Here is a 16,690-nt window from a genome sequence, read left to right on the forward strand (position 1 = left end):
GAATTTCTCCAGAAGCAAAACAAAAAAGATCAGGTGTTAGAGTTACGTCTTAAAAATCACAGAGCCTGAAATACTTATAAACACAAAGAAAGCAGGAGTAGGAGCGAGGAACAGAAAGGATAAGGGGCAGGATATATCAGCTTAGGTTTACCACCATGTTCACACAACTGTGGTGCTGCCACACAGGAGCTGGCTCACATACAAATAGCCTGGAGCATAGGCGGAGGAGGTCATGTACCTCTTCACTAGCAGACATAATCTCAGTTATTGTTACAGCAATAAGGCTACCATAATAGAAGAGAGAAGGCACTTTGTCAGTGCAAAAAGCAGAGGGAGAAGAAAGTAAGTGAACCAGACAGGGAGGAAGCAAATAACATTACAGATGTTTGGTTGTAGTGGTATAGAGAAGAGGAGAATTCAGTTGTCTTGCTGCAGTGGATGTGAGGTACAGCGCTGTTGCTTCACTGTAGGAAAAACATTTGGATATTCAGCTACATTAGAAAGTATAGAAACTGATCATGGAAACAGTTTCAATTTAGGGCGAATGCTGAATGATGTGGTTGAGAAAATCCCTGTTGAGTATAATACCCGTTGTTCTGAAATTGGATTTATTTAATTTCAATGAATATAAAATATTTAAATGCTGAATGGAAGACTTTAGTTCATAGAGACTATTTAAACTACATGTATAAAGGAAATAATTTTCACTTAAGCAAAAAACAAGGTAACAAAACTGACTGATTTTCATTGCAGACATATATTATTTCATTCATACATTTTAACAGCTCCCTTATTCAATTTTTTTTTTTCCAAGAAAGAGACGTGTTTTCCTCCATCAAGATTTCATTTCCTTTGGTAATTCCTGAGTCCTTATATGAAAGACTAGATCTCTCCAGGGGAAATCGGTCTAGATAGTTTTAAAAGGACTACATAGCCATGTCCAGTTCAGGAGAGTGATGTACTACACCACACAGTGAAGTGACACAGACCTGGGAGACCTGGGTGGTGTATAAGCAGGGGTGCATTGCCAACCTGGCTTTGCTTCAGCCCTCTTGGATTATACAGGCTTCTAAAGAGTGGGCATCTGGTCACAGTCTGTATCTCACAAAGAAACACATAAACCAAGGATTACTTGACCAGGAATTTCCATCATTTTTTAAACTCAGAAGAACTGTGGTCATCTAATTGAATGGTTGAATACTTAAAGAATTAATTTGAAATCTTTTGCTTCATGAGTTGCCAATAGAAGTAATGTGTTACAGGAAAAATGCCAAAACAGAGGGATAATTTCTCAGCATTTTTTTCTGGTGTCCATCTGTGACTACTGTCTAGCCATACAGCTTTTAGGTCATGTTCAATTATACAATTTCCCCCAGTTATGACGTACAAACAGAATACACATCACTCACTATATTTCTGATTAAGATTGCTTTGTTTCAAAGGTGGTTTTACAAGTAAGCCAACTACCAAATATAACACTGTTCAATAGAGTCTATAGGTTACTTATTAAAACCACATAAAAGTGGTAAACCACAACCATAAAAAGATGAAGCAAAGCTCGTCTTCACAATCCACTGTCCCAAAGGTATGATTATCTCCTGATAACCATATCTCCCTCTTCTGCCTTATTGCTAATTAAATTAATTAATTAAGGAAGTCTTTCCCAAGTGGACTTGATTTAATATGCTGAATGTAATTAGCAGCTCTTGGAAATGGAGATGAGGTGTTGTTTTGTGTGCGTGTGTGCATGCACATGGCATAGAGAGAACTCAAACCTGCAGAGAGCATGAGTACTTGGGGTTGTTTTGTACAGCAGAAGGGCACAAAACTGCTGATGGCTACAATCACACATGTGGGACAGGGACTCCGAGACCACAAATTATATCTGTGTTTTTTTTTTTTTTTTTTTTTTTTTTACTGTGATATCTGTTCATTATTAATAGGAAGTGGGTATGTATGTTTTGAAAAGGCAGAATTTGTTGTTTTGGTTTTTTTTTGTGTGTGTTTTTTTTTTTTTTTTTAAAAAAAAAGAAGCAAGTGTCATGACAGAAATGAGCTAAATCATGTTTGCTTGAAAGCTGGTAATGTTTATGGTAAAAAGTACTTTCCTTTTTCCCTTTGCCAAGCATGCTGGATGCAGACCTAATTAAAAAGGCTTAGATTTACTGCCTTTATATGACTATCTGAGAATGTCTGTTTTAAAAAAAATAATAATGTTGACTTCAATGAGTAAAGGAAATTTAATATTCACAATTATGTAATAAGTCCTGTTTATCAAATACTTCACTTATTACAAACACTGAGGAGCACATTTTGTTAGAAAAAGTATCCAGTGCTTATTATTCACACACAAAAAAAAATAATTATGAACTGATTTTTATCATTAAACCTGCAATTCAGATCACATTATTTGTGTAGGTCACACTATGTTACTTCTGTTCTTTGACTGGATGGCTTATGTTTTAAAAACACAACTTAAAGTGATGATTCATTGTGCAAGACCCAAAAAAATATTACTTTAATTTTACACCTTGCCCGTCAGACATTTAATCATAGTTTTTAATTTAAATAAAATTACATCAAGATTCATTGGAAAAATAATTGTTTTCAAATAGGGAAACATTTTAAATCTATTTATAAATTATTATGAATTATTAACTTCCTGTACTGTACCTACTAAAAATGTTACATATAGATATTGAATAGACAAAGAAACCAGAAGTTACATTAAAAACTCTGAACTATAAAAAGCTACACAAAGGTCTTGTATGAGAAATTATTCCACAAGGAGCTTTCCCCACTCCCATCACAGCCACACTGGTTAGCAAGTTAAATGCTGAAATGTGATATAATGAAAAGCTGCTACGACTGTGGGAAGGAACAGGGAAGCATAACACATTATAACATCATTGTCCAATAGTATTTCTTCACAATTATTTATTTATTTATTTTTTAAAAGAGTCAGTGCAATCAAGGACTATGACATTTTTAGTAATCCAGGCACATGCGAGGTGACATAAATAGTTTTACAAATTTGAATGAATAACAAATAAATTCATATTAACAGTAAATGCAACTGCTATAGTAATGATACTGCAGAGATGGAGATCAGTACAGGGATTAAACAGAGGAGAATTGCTCATAGAGTTAAGTGACCACAAATTTTGTGAAAATAACCTTTATATAAACAACAAGCAAGGAAATTGTAGAAATACGTTTCATAACTTCTAAAGATGTACTAGATGATAAATTTATCTGCTAAAATCACAGGAAAAAAATACAAAAGTTATCCAAAAATAATTAGAGTAGCTCTGAATTTGATACTATATCATTACAATAATCATTCTTTTTATAAAACGGTTTTTATTTTCCAGGCACAAACACACACACTTCACAATTACTCAAGTACGTTACATAGGGAGAGGCGATGCCCAAGTAGCTGGTGAGGCATGTTTTCAGTTGCCCTATGTGCCACAACTGCTTTGTTATCTCTCTCTGACCTCTTCCTCTGCCTGCTAACATGTTTCTCAGATTTATTTTAGGACACCTAACACCTTAATACCTGCCAGCAGCTGCCAGTTTTTAAAATTTCAAGTGTTGAAGGTCTGTTTCTTCTTTTATTTAAACTTGTTTCATTTTGTCTCTGAAACCACTATTGCCCTAAAGACCAGGACAGGGAAGTGTTGGTGCTGAAATGCAGATAGATTATCCATGCCTAAAAATGGAACTTTGAAAGCCAAACATTTTGAAGGAACTATCAAGATGAAAAGGGTTTTTTTAATGCCATTTTAAAACAGCAATTTCACGCTTTTGATAGGCTGTTGAATGCCCAAAGATATAAAATCCTTCATTCCACAACACAAATGTAGTGAGAATTAGAGATGGAGAAAAAAAAAAAAAAAAAAAAAAAAGATACTGAGGTTGCCAACAATATAACAATGAAATAAATAAATATTCTCCTGTATTGAGGGAAAAGTTTTTCCCTTTGAAGTTTATCATGGAGGAAAAACAAACAAACAAACAAAGCTACAGGAAGATACATCTTTCTCTCTCCCTTCAACGCCTGCTGTTTCATTGGGTTTGCACACCTGTGTTGTGGTCTCTAAGCAAAAGACCCTGAAAAAAGACTAATATAACTATCCAGAAGACTTCCTCAACATCCTATTTGGCAGCAAAAAAGTGTTTTCTAGTGAAATCTTTCTTGATGTTACTTACTCTTATTACAAAAAGTTTAGCATTGTCAGATCAGCATTTCCATCTATATTTTATAAATCAGTGAGATTCTTAACTGTTCTGAAGCTATTCGGCAGATGAAAAGAAATGAAGAAAGTGATCAGTATTCATTGTTCTAGTAAGTGGGTTTCTCTGCAAAAATTTGACTTTTTGATTAAATATTTGGAAGGAGGGGGGAAGAGTAGGGGTGGGAAAGCTCACTGCTCCAAGCAACAATAAATATACCTTCCCAAGAACCCCAGGGGGAAAAAAGGCACGTACACATGAGAAAATTTGAAATATCATTGTGCTGTGCATTAGAGAACTTTCTGGAAAAAAACAACAACATTCTTCAGGGATTTTTCCTCTTACAGTGTAGATTAAAGTGATATGAATATGGGAAAGTAAAGCCAGCTCCTAATCTTCAGTATATTACTGGGGGGGGGGGGAGGCGGGAGAGGGGATATAATGCTTTACTTTTTCTCCTGAAAAGGTCCAGATGACTGGTAACTAAGATGCATTGCTATGCATCTGCTGGGGCTGGAAAACCATCACTTTGGGTTGTCATTTATGGAGGTCATTAAATAATCACCAGAGTAATTAAAAACGTTCTGGGATAGAAAACAACTAGCCCCAATACAAATTTGTCACCCAAACCAGCCTTTTCCATATCCAGGACTCAGAAAGAAATCCCATTCTATTTCCAGGCCTTTTTATTTATCCTCCCTTGAGCTCAGGTGAGCCAAGCAGCTCCTTGCCATCAGGGCTGCCTGGCTTTTCCACCCCCAGGCACTGTCCTCTTGCCCACAGCAAGCGCACGGCGGGTCCCCCAGGGATGCACTGCCCCCAGCTACAACATGCACAGCATCTGCTGCTGCCACAGGGTACCTACCGCAGGTTGAGGCAGCAGCCCCTAAACACAACACAGAAACTACCCACAAAGCTAATCTCTGTCCAGACTGAAGATCAGGGTTTCAAAGCCAGTCAAGAAAGGCAGACAGTAAATAGCTCAGACGTTTCTCTCTAGCTCAAAAATACTCACCAGGGATTGCATTTAAGTGTGTTAAATACTAGAGAGAGGAGAAATCAGCATTTCAGCAACAGGATTTGGCTAATCTCACTTTGAGATCAGCATTTTGGGTTTGACTAGGGTCAATCTGATCAAAGTAATTGGTCTCTGCTAGCTGACCAAAAATCCATGCAGAAGTTTGTGGTCTCAGTGCAGTAATTTGACACTAGAATAATTTGGCTGCATCAAGAAAGACAGCAAGAACTAAATTGGCAAGAATTAGAAACTAAAACACTGCCAACCAGGCCTCAAAAATTCTGCAGTGAGCTTCAAACCCTTCCCTGAGGTTTCCCTTCCCAGAGGAGAGAGTTGGTGTTTTATCACAATTCCAGTCCCCATCCTCAACTTCTTGCATGACGACTCCCATCAACCATTTCCATGTCAGCTCCTCCCATGGACACGAAACTCAGATGAAACATCTGAACTGTCAGCACCCCAGGAATCAAAGCAATCAGAATCACAGAGTGATTTGGGTTGAAAGGGGCCTTAAAGATCATCTAGTTCTGATTCCCCTGCCATGGGCAGGGACACTGTATCCAATAGTTAAAATATCGTGCTTTTCTTCTGTAACGAGTAGCTTCAGGAAACTCCAGTGCTCATATCTGCAAGCATATCTGCTCTAAGCTTTCTAATATCCTATTAATTTTATTTTTAAATTGTACATACATAGATGCACACATATGTATATCAATATGGGTTTGCTTAGCAAAACAAAAAAAATTTAATATGTATATTCTTCCTTTTACAAGAAGCTCGATGACCAGCCCCCACTGTATGCCATATCCTTTGCACCAGTTAGAACTGGGTCCTATGAAAAGCCAATATATTGAGATGCAATTAGCATCTCTGATTTTTCATACAGTCAAGAAGAGTCAAAAAACAGTGCATTAATTTGTATGTGCTTTCCTGAAGTCCATTTTTTTTTTTCCCCTCTAACACCCATTTTCTAATAACAACAAAGCAGTCAATCCTGAATTGAGCCCTGCAAAGGCAAATCACACAAGTGGAACTATGCTGAAATCATAGAAACCACCTTTTGGAAATGTATATGACAGTCTCCACTGAACTGAGACCATAGGTAGACCCAGATTAGATCCATTATAGAATCATGAGTTAATTAATTTGGTGGATTTAAAGTTAGTTAAATTACCATTTTTTCTCCTGGTATGCCAGTTCATTGATGATATCTATATATACAAACACCCTTATTCTTAGATAAGTACTGTTAGTAGTACAATGAAAGTTATTAGGTAAATATGTCTACTCCTACAGTTATGAAAGAAAGAGTAAAGAAACAAATGGTGTGATGCGTCTCTTTTTTTACGGTTACATTTTTAAACTAACCAGATAAAAAGAGGTATAGATGAATTAGTTAACTAGTTATTGATATACACGCTTGCCTACAGTTTCCTCTCCAGAAGTATTTTGCTAATGATTAAATTTTAAAAGACCATCTCTTTCAAAAGGACAAGTGTTACACTGATAGAAGAAATAAAATGACATCTGAGATAACTCTCTTGTAGGGAAAAAAATAAACACAAGCAAACAACTTATTTTCCTGATGCCAAATATAAAGGAAATCCAAACCTTGAGCCTTTAGTGAGGTATATCAAAGCAAGTGAGTAAAAAAGGAAGACTGATGCAGAGAACAGAAAGGTTTGTTGAAGAGAGGAACCATGGAGAAAATGGAATTCTGTTGAATCTTTGGAAACTGCTTCTACATAATTCTACACATATGTTTTATCTTCTTTAATAACTATTTCACTGAGTCACTAAACTTGTGAACTGCAAGCACACCTAAAGAAACTACTAGAATTATATTCAAATTATACTATTCTTTTTTTTTTTTTTTTTTTTTTTTAAAGTTATTATTCCATTTAAGGAATAATAACTTTTTCATTACGGTCACAAAGATTTTTATAAAAAATCCACCCTATCTCTATGACACATTGATTTTTCTTCATGAATAAAATAATGATTCTGGCTCTCAAGCTTTGTCAGAACAGTAGTCTTTAAAGGAACTAAGAAGTTCATACAGTCAATGTCTTTTGCGTTCCCTCAAAAAATTGAGAAACTGAAACAAACCAGAAGACCAATGTGCCTATTTCTAAGGAATTTCCCTCAGTGTATGCTTGCATGCTCAGAGGTCAAATTCACGTAATGAACAAAAACAATAAAAACATAAAATATCAATAAATAAAAAACAAAAAATACACACATTTTATCTGTTTTAGGTTTTACTGCATATTTCCTTGTATTTTAATCCATCGGCCAAAGCTAAATATCTCTTGGTAAAGTTAGGCTTTATCTTTTGTTTTAAGAGGCAATAATCTCTGTGAACTGAAATCCCAGCTCCCCCTTAGAACTATGGAAGACAACTGAAGTTAAGACTGAAAATGTTCTAAGATTTTAAGAAACTGGTCTACTTAATATTGTCAGCCTAGGTCAGCCTAGTAAAATGCAAAGTACAAAAATAAAGAAGTCTACAGACACTAAGGCAGTATTATATTATTTCAATTATATTAATGAAAAAAATTACAATATCAATCTCATTCTATAATTATGGAAACTGAGAGAAAAGGTATGTTTATCTAGTGCACATATATATATATATATATATATAGTATTTATATTATTTATATTCAAATACATTTCATAATTGAAATGTGTAATTACAGCATTTCCCACTGATCACCAGGAGAAAAAGGAGTTACCTTTTCTTGCTGTCAACTAGATGGGTGACTTAGAAGATGTAAAGAGTCACCACACATCTGGAAATCTGCAAGTTTTGTATGATGGTGAAAATGGTAAATCTTTCTCATAATAGCAAGCTTTCTGTCTGTACCATGGAGCGCTATTGATTGTTATCCAGTACATTGCAAGACAAAACACTTGGTAATAACTCACCAGAGCCATTGCCTAATAAAGTCAATGGAAAGAGTCATGATGATTTCCAATAGTGCTGGGCTGAGGCCACCAAGCATTAGATTTCACAATTCCTGCTTTTAAGAAACAGCCAAATTATCGGCCGGTGTAAATCAACTTGACTTCAGTGAAGTCAAGAAGCTATGTTGATTTAAAAGGAGTCAGTGACATTTATATTATGTCCTTCAAGGGGTTCTGTAGGGAATGAAATTCAATAATAACTTTCAGCCTTTTGCTCAACACGCCGGATGACAAGAGAGACACCACAAATTCTTCTTTTCATCCAGCTGTTTATAATAGGCATAAGTAAAATTACATCAAACCTACCCTCTGAACTTCTACCTCTTCAGCACTGTTAAGTTTCCTGCATTTCATCATAATGTCAAATTTCAGAGCCTCATTACTATGGGATCTCAAGGAAGAGCAAGCAGAAACCTCTCCTTCTGTCTGTACTGGGGGACAAAGTCCCCTGTCCCAACTCACACCTTCTGCAGAAGTACATTTAAGCTAACCATAACAGTCTGGATTCATGTCTATACTATGTCAGATGGAAAATGATTTTCAAGTAGGAAATTAAGTTTATTTACCTGTTCTGTTCATTTGGAAATTTGGGAAACACGACTACAAGGTTTGTGAGCTGATGTCTCATCCAAGTGTTTATTTCAAGGCAAAATATATTTTTGCCTTGAAAGCAACAGCCAGCTCACATCAAATGGATTATCAAAGCTGTATCTCCAAACTTCTGCAATATTTTTAACAAGAGTTTCTCCTACAACCAACCAGCACAATAAATACAATTTATCCATATATGTATATATATATATAAAATTTTGCACTCACCTTCTTCTTCCACCATAAGGAAGTTGAAGACTACAAAGCAGCATCTCTTAACATTATGTTCCACGTAGAATATTTTCTAAAAGCAGTATAACATAATAAAACCAATATATAAAAGCAATTCATTAAATTCATAACGAAAAAAAAAAAGTATTTAATTTTAGCTATCAACTCTGACCTCTGGTTTTCATATAAAATTTTTACCAGCATTTGAATCCAGCCTCTCATTACTGATGCATTCACATGAAATTTATTTGATGAGCTATAGGTTTATCAGACTTTCTGCTTTGTATTTCCTGATGTAATGTTTACAAACTGACAATTTTAAAAGCCTATATTATCTGAATTCCTTTATTAATCTGTTGGATGATGTTCATGCTTCATGCTTAGAGCATTCAAAATCAGCCCAGTACGTGCCATTTAGTCTTCAGGAAATAATATTTAGACTTAAAGAAATATTTTCTCATTGATCCACTTTTCATTCAGGAGTGATAATGACACAGACATAAAATTTTAAATTAATTTGTTTAATGATGCTTATATCATGAGCATCAGTGTGTAGGACAAGGCTTTTGCAATTCTGCATGGAGCTATTATTTAGAGATAAAAGTCATTTAAAATAATTTAAATGTAGGGTTAGAGAGAAAAAAAATAGGCTAAGATTGAATATTAATTTTATATTCCTGGCTTCCCACAGTCAGATGGACATGCTTTGCTATCGCTTCTTTACCAAACCAAATACCTGCTTTTATTAAATCTCATTCATATCCTGGTCTAAGAAATGGTAATGGAAATGGTCCTCCTTTCTTTTTTTTGCCTCTCCTCTAACTTTATTAGTTGCATGACTTGATCCAATGTATACTTTTTCCTTATACTAATATGATAATGAAACAAATATAAGAGATTACTTATAAAATAATCCATAACAATCCATAACAATTGGTGAAGTTATTCCCTGTTACTATTTGCTAAAACTATTTATTTTTACTATGTGTGTTTACACACATAGGCACACACACAGTGGAAGAACAAGAAAACAAGCCTGTGCCCATTGACACTACCTTTACTCTTTTTTTCTTTTTTTTTTCCTTTTTTTTTTTTGTTCACCGCCTTTTTAGAGTCATTCTCTAGATGACTGTTCAGGTATGGTGTGTGAATGAGTAGCAAATAAATACAAAATAGGTTTCTGAAAAGTAATAATAAATAATTATGCCTGTACCTACTCTGAAGATAAATAAAGGTGTCAAAAGCTGTCTGTTTATCTCCAGTAGCACTGTGGCTGTAATTTTAGAGCCATGCTACACTGAGCCAAATGCTTGAAAGGGAGACTTCGCAGAATAAACATCTCAGAAGCATCTGTTTTTACTGAACTTCAGTAGACACAACTCATATGTGCACTGTCTACTAAATGCTGTATTTTTGCTGCAGATAGATTCAGAATCATTTAGGTTGGAAAAGACCACTAAGATTGTCTAAGTCCAACCTTAATGATAGTGCCTATCTGCACAGAACACAACTGGGGTTGCCGGAGATGCTCAGCACACGATTACAGAACCCAACATGCATGGGCAGCCATCAGAAGGGCTCTCCTGTACCCTCTGCTGTCCTCAACTCTCACAAAACCTCTCCAAAATTGAGTGTAATGAGCCTGTGATACCACAGTATCACAGAGCAGCAACTGGTTTAGGTATAACTGTTGCATCTGAAACTTTATTTTCACCTTAAGGGTCCTTGCAATCTGGCAGGTACCTGGTAATAAAGCCCCCAAATGGCATGTGACACCTCTGATACTAGTTACTTTTTGCATATTACAGACATAGCCTATGAATCTACTGAGTAATAGAAGGCTCAATAGGAAAACTGTATTTATGAAACCACTGAAATGAACATCTGTCTGTTCTTGTGTTACAAAGTACCCAGACATCTATCTTCTTTTCAAATCTGACAGGGAAAAATGTCAAATTCTATAGTATAAAATTAACAGTTTTGTATTTTGCACTGCTGGATAACAAAATCAAAATGAAACCAATGAATTCTAATTTTGGATACATACCTATTTTACCGTCTTTCCCATTATAGTCTTTTGACTGTTTTGTATCATATTTCTCCTGATACAAAAATATATTTCACACAAAAATCTACAGCAAAAGCACAGGTGGGATGCATACAAACAAAATCAGACACAGGTGTATTTTTCGTTATCTTTCCACCTAACTACTTCTTCAAACTTTTACTATGAAAAAAAAAAATGTTTTCTAAATCTGTTTTATCTGCTTTTATTTATCATTACAGTTATAAAATATTAATGTGTCATTTTACTCTGAAAAACACTATTTTAAAAAGCAAACTATTCCATGTTCATTAATATCTGAGCAGATGGGATGTGTTGCAACAGATTAGTATTGAATGTAAAAATAGTAGCACCACCTATTGGCAAAACACATAAACTGATCAATCAAATTTCATGCTAGCATTCATGTTACTGAACGTTAAGGTTTTGTTCTTTTTTTTCATTTTATTTTATTCAAAATGCACATATTTGTTAATATGGCTGCTTGATTTATCTTAGAGTATATCTAAAATGTACCAAACCCATGTATGAAACTGGAAAAGTAACCCAAATGTAACGCAGAAATTCTTAATGCCAGCATCAAATTTGGTCTGAATATATTTAAAGGATCTGAAATATATCTAAGCTGTGGATACTACATATTGACTAAAGCCCTGACCATGAAATATTAGCCTCAAATTCCCCCCAAAATCTTGAAATGTCCCTTTGATTTTACTGGACTATATAAATGGGGTCCAAAAAATTATGTGGAGAAAAAGCATTCTAGCACTGGGGTGAGAAAACAGGATTTTCAAATACTTGTGCATATCAACATAGACGATTTATGAACTGACCCTGACAAATAGTTACCGTGATTCTGCTTAATACTGGGAGAGCAAAATTGCTGCAGAAAATAGATGGAATGAGAACAAAGAAAGCTTTAGTTTAGCTGAATATGTGAGGCTAGAAGTTGGGCAATGTTAATTTTTATCCAGATTACATTTAAACAAACTGTAAAAGTTAGTGTATAATTTCTTTCACTGTGCCTCTGTTTAGTTTTGGTTACTTGGGTTTGATTTCTCAGAATAATTCTAACTTAAATTCAACTTTATAGGACAACTTTCTGAATATTTTTTTATTAATGCTATTATTTTCTGCAGGATTGATTTTTAGGGATTCTTTATTATATTTCTTTTCACAAATTTATATTATTTTACTTTTAAATGCTAAGAGCGTTTGCCAGGAAAATTGGTTTGATCTATATATTACTATTGACCCTGCTATTTTCTTAAGTCTTCATTCTCTAATGGTCTTGTTCATTGCTCCATCACTACCTCAGAGAAAGAAAATCATGTTAATCGTGGTGGGTGAGATTCCAGTAGTAGAAACTCTGCACACTAAGTCTGAATATTGACCTTCAGATAGGCATTCCTAGTTGTTTTCACTGTTTCAGTGCTCAAAATATTTGAAAAAGAAACTGTTTGTTTCCTACGAGCAAAGCTTCCCTGTGCTCAGGAGCATATTCATTTTTATTTTGTTTCAAAGGAATCCAGGGCTTTTGAAGTGTGCTAACAGTCTTTGTATCTGCAACCCATTACCAAACAATGTGTTTGGAGCATAAAACCATGCTAAACTATGCTACCCGTCGGACCTCTGGGGAGATGATCACCAGCTGGAAAAAGGACACTTATTCTCCATGTCTGCAGTCCCCTGCATCTCAGAATTCATGCTTTAATGACCTCATTGTCATGCAAAGTGGCTGTCTCTCCCATCAGCACATATATCTCTTGTCTTTGCCTGTGATGATTTTACTAGAAACAATGCCAGCAAGAAAAATATCTTGTTGGTCTCCTTTGTGATGCCTCTTTAATCTGAACTGGACTAAACATAGAGAATAAGGTTGCATTTACCACTTTATGTTTAAGGTTTACATTTTTTTTAGCAGCACACATTTCTTTGTAGTATTTTGTATATGAAAGACTATTATTATTATTATTCAGCAGAAGGAACAATTCAATTTATTTTTTACTCTACAAGGATGTGTTGGCCAAAGTAATTTATGTAGACTTCCTTGGCTTCATTACACTGTTTCAGCAATGCAAGCAGAGCCAGACACAACTGCAGCTGCAGGCTTGTAAATACTTGCCTAACAAAACAGTCCTACCACAGCTAATGAATCTTGGTAAAGCTGACACCTCTTTCCTAGTTAGAGCTACAAACGTGCTGCTTTTGTTAGATAAAGTGAAAAGCAGCCAGTCTTGACACCATTGCATCATTTTCTAGGAGCCCCTGAAGATATGTCACGTACGATGTATCGTCTTGGATTGAGTCAGAGTATTGTGTTGTTCTGTCATATTATATATGTGTTTAATGGTCTTTCACCATAGCTATCTCCGTGCAACATGAAAACAGTACATTAGAAATCCGTTAAGGATTCAGGGCTTCCTGAGGGGCAGGCAACGCGCCAGTGCCCTGTGGCAGAGGACTGCAGTTATGTGGCTGCCACCATGTCATGGGACAGAGGAGGGTGGCCTCAGGTGGGTGCTAACTGTGAGGGAGTGGCAAGAAGGGAGATGAAGTGGAGCCCTGCTGAACCCCTCTCACCAGGGCATCCAGACCTCCTAGGAGACCCTACAGTGAGTGAGAAGTATTAGGCTGAGTAAGCACAATAGAAGAAAAATGTACTAAGTCACTTCTGTGAGCTTTATAAGGACCAAGAACAGAGTCAAGTGGTCATGTGATTATTATGCTTACCTCCATAGCTCCTCAGCACTCAGTGTCTCTGAAATATATTACAGACGTAATTTGTCTAGCAATTACGTCAGCTTTAAATGTGTCACAACTGTCGTCACTGGAATTACTCTTAATTTGCCCTTTCATAACTAGGAAGGAAAACTAAGATTTATATCACTTGTAAGGAACTATATATTTTTGGTACTACAAGTTTTTTCACCTTCTGACTAATAAACAAAAGCAGATTGTGCATCCAAAAGAATTATAGTAGGGGAGAAGATGATTCGTCAGAAGACAGAAAATTTAACAGGACATGATGTCTCAAATTATTCTTGTATGAGTTTCAAGTAGCCATACATTTTTAAAGTCATTAGTAAGTCATTCAAAATAAGAAAATCTAACAAAAAGTCATAACATTACATTGTTAGGGAAAAAGTGCAAGTTTTTTGTAAGGTACACCCTTGGTATATATGCTTCTAATGATGCTCTGATACAGTGGATTATGTTTATTTCTTGAACTCAAATACTGTGGGATTGTTATTTTTGTTGTATATGAAATACTTCAAAACATGACATCATCTAGGTACCAATAGATTACACCGTCTATACTCATATTTGATTACTGAAAGCAATGGAACCATTCACACACACACACAAGAAGCAGTTTCTGAAATATAGAGGAAGAAGCCCTTAATCTGTGAATTTTAGGAACTATCTTATTTAAATGATAGTTAGAGGGATAAATTACCATAATCATCCTACCTTTATCATTTCATTGTTTCATTTGACACAAAAAAGAACTGGCTGGATAATTCTTTTCCAATAATGGTTACATTGACTTTTACTCACATTTCTTCACTCTTCTGTCCTCTTCAGGTCTACGTAATTCTCTTCATTTTTTATGGTGTTATTCACATACCTGGTTTCCCATTTCATAGAAGTAACTACTTCCAAAACTGCTTCAAGTAAACACAAACTACCCTCAGAAAAGCATGTCCTGCACACACGAAAAAACACAAAAGACTAAATATGTCCGTGTGAAAACCATCACTGTGATCGAGAAAGAAAACAGAAGATAATGTGTAAAAGAGAAATCTAACACATTTCTCCTTAGAACAAATAACATTTTGAGGAAAATCAGTGTTTTAAAACACTAGGAAGTCTGCACTGTCTGAGAAACACACCGATAACCTTGGTAGGCAGGAGAGTCACGTTTTGCTCATTTGGGCTGTTCAAGCCAGACAGGGCATGCAACCAAAGCACAGAAATAGGCAAATATATATATATATATATATATATAATAAAATAATAATAAACAGTAATAAAAGCAATTAAATAAGTTTTTTTGAATGATATCGGACTAAAGAACTTCCTACCCTTGACACAACAAGCAGAGGATTCATACAGAGAGTAACATACAGATCAAATTCAGCACAATACAACTCACTCCCATTTCCCATGCAAATCCACACTGCTGAAGGCCTTCCTGCAGGGAAGGACACCCTTCCCTCACAGTCTCTGACATACTCACTATGGGCTGTACCCACCTGGAAGGTGGATGGGCAGAGCACTAGGCTGGTCCTCTGTGTCCTGGTCCTGCCTCTGCTGCTACCCAGTTAGCTTGTGTGACCTTTCCCTCCCCAGATCCCTCTCTAGGACTTCCTGATTTGATGATTATGTCCAAGCTATTGTTTGAACATGGGCCACTCCTCCATAAACTTATTTCAAGGAAACCTTTCTGGCCTTCCAGAATCCCACAATCGAAGCTGTGTGTTCTCTAAAGATCTCTGATTCTCTCAACAACATTAATAGCTAAACATATGAGAGAGACAGGCCATCAGCTTTTTTCCACCACCATGGATGCTGACAGCTCACCTCTGATGGTGACACCAGCCTTTGCCACAAACAACAAGTAATCTTCACAGAATTGCAGGGACCCAAGTTAGATCTAAAATGAGACAGCCTGAGAACCAGACCTCCTACAGAGATGAATCTGCTGCCCAATGTGTCAGGGATGCTTTTGAAAATGCTTATGAATCGCAAACACTTACTTATTATAAATGTTGTACCACTTCTTTCTGCATCATGTAGATGTACATGATGAAGAAAATGAATATCATCCAAAAATTTTAACAGAAAACTGCAAAATTCTTCCTGATCAGCTATGATTCTGCTCACTAGGACATAGAGTTTCAAGTTACATTTTCCTCCATTTCAGATTATTAAACATGAAAAATAAAGATTTAAAAACTAAATTCCTATAATAAAATAGATAGGATGGCTCACAGACCAGAATGCAGAGGTAAAAGATGATGGAAAACATAGGTTAGGAAGATTTCTTTTTCTTCCTTGGAGCAAACTGTATTCAATTAATATCTAAATAATCAAAGCCCTATATCAAAATGACTTGATTTTTAGTCAAAGGAAGAAGATTTTAGGAATGTCATTGTTTCTAATACAATTCTGTCCCAGTGCCTGAGCTCTCTGCTGAAAGCAGTCTAGATTTTTGTACTCCATTCCTTTGTGGTCAGAGTGATGCTTTAGGTCTTTTCCGGACTTTCTCTCTTCCTTCATTTTCATCTCCCCCATTCTGTCTCTTACATTTCATTGTAGGGGACGCCCTGTGTTCTACTCTCATTTTTTCAGGAATTCTGCACAAATTGATATAACTGGAAGCCATTACATATATATTCCCCTTAATTGACAATCATACAGAGCTCACAGGAAAGTAATAATATCCAGTTTTCTCTTGTCTCGTTACGGCCTTTGCTTCCAAACTTGAAAAGCAGCTCTACAAGGCATTTAAGGTCAAGAAGAAAACTGATATAATTATCCCCTAATTCTTCAAATACCAAGTACTATCA

The 16,690-nt window shown here is 35.7% G+C and overlaps 1 long non-coding RNA gene across 1 annotated transcript in view; it reads right to left on the minus strand.

Annotated features, from left to right (window-relative positions):
- Positions 1 to 7,994: 7,994 nt before the first annotated feature.
- Positions 7,995 to 16,690, minus strand: part of LOC137855978 (uncharacterized) — an 80,008-nt gene continuing 71,312 nt past the window's right edge. Inside the window, exons 3-5 of the long non-coding RNA XR_011096109.1 lie at positions 9,047 to 9,122; positions 8,189 to 8,283; positions 7,995 to 8,060 (exon numbers count right to left, since the gene is read on the minus strand). This is a non-coding gene — a long non-coding RNA (uncharacterized lncRNA). The remainder of the gene's footprint in view (positions 8,061 to 8,188; positions 8,284 to 9,046; positions 9,123 to 16,690) is intronic.

Source organism: Anas acuta, chromosome 4, assembly GCF_963932015.1.
Source record: "Anas acuta chromosome 4, bAnaAcu1.1, whole genome shotgun sequence".
NCBI classification, from domain to species: domain Eukaryota; kingdom Metazoa; phylum Chordata; class Aves; order Anseriformes; family Anatidae; genus Anas; species Anas acuta.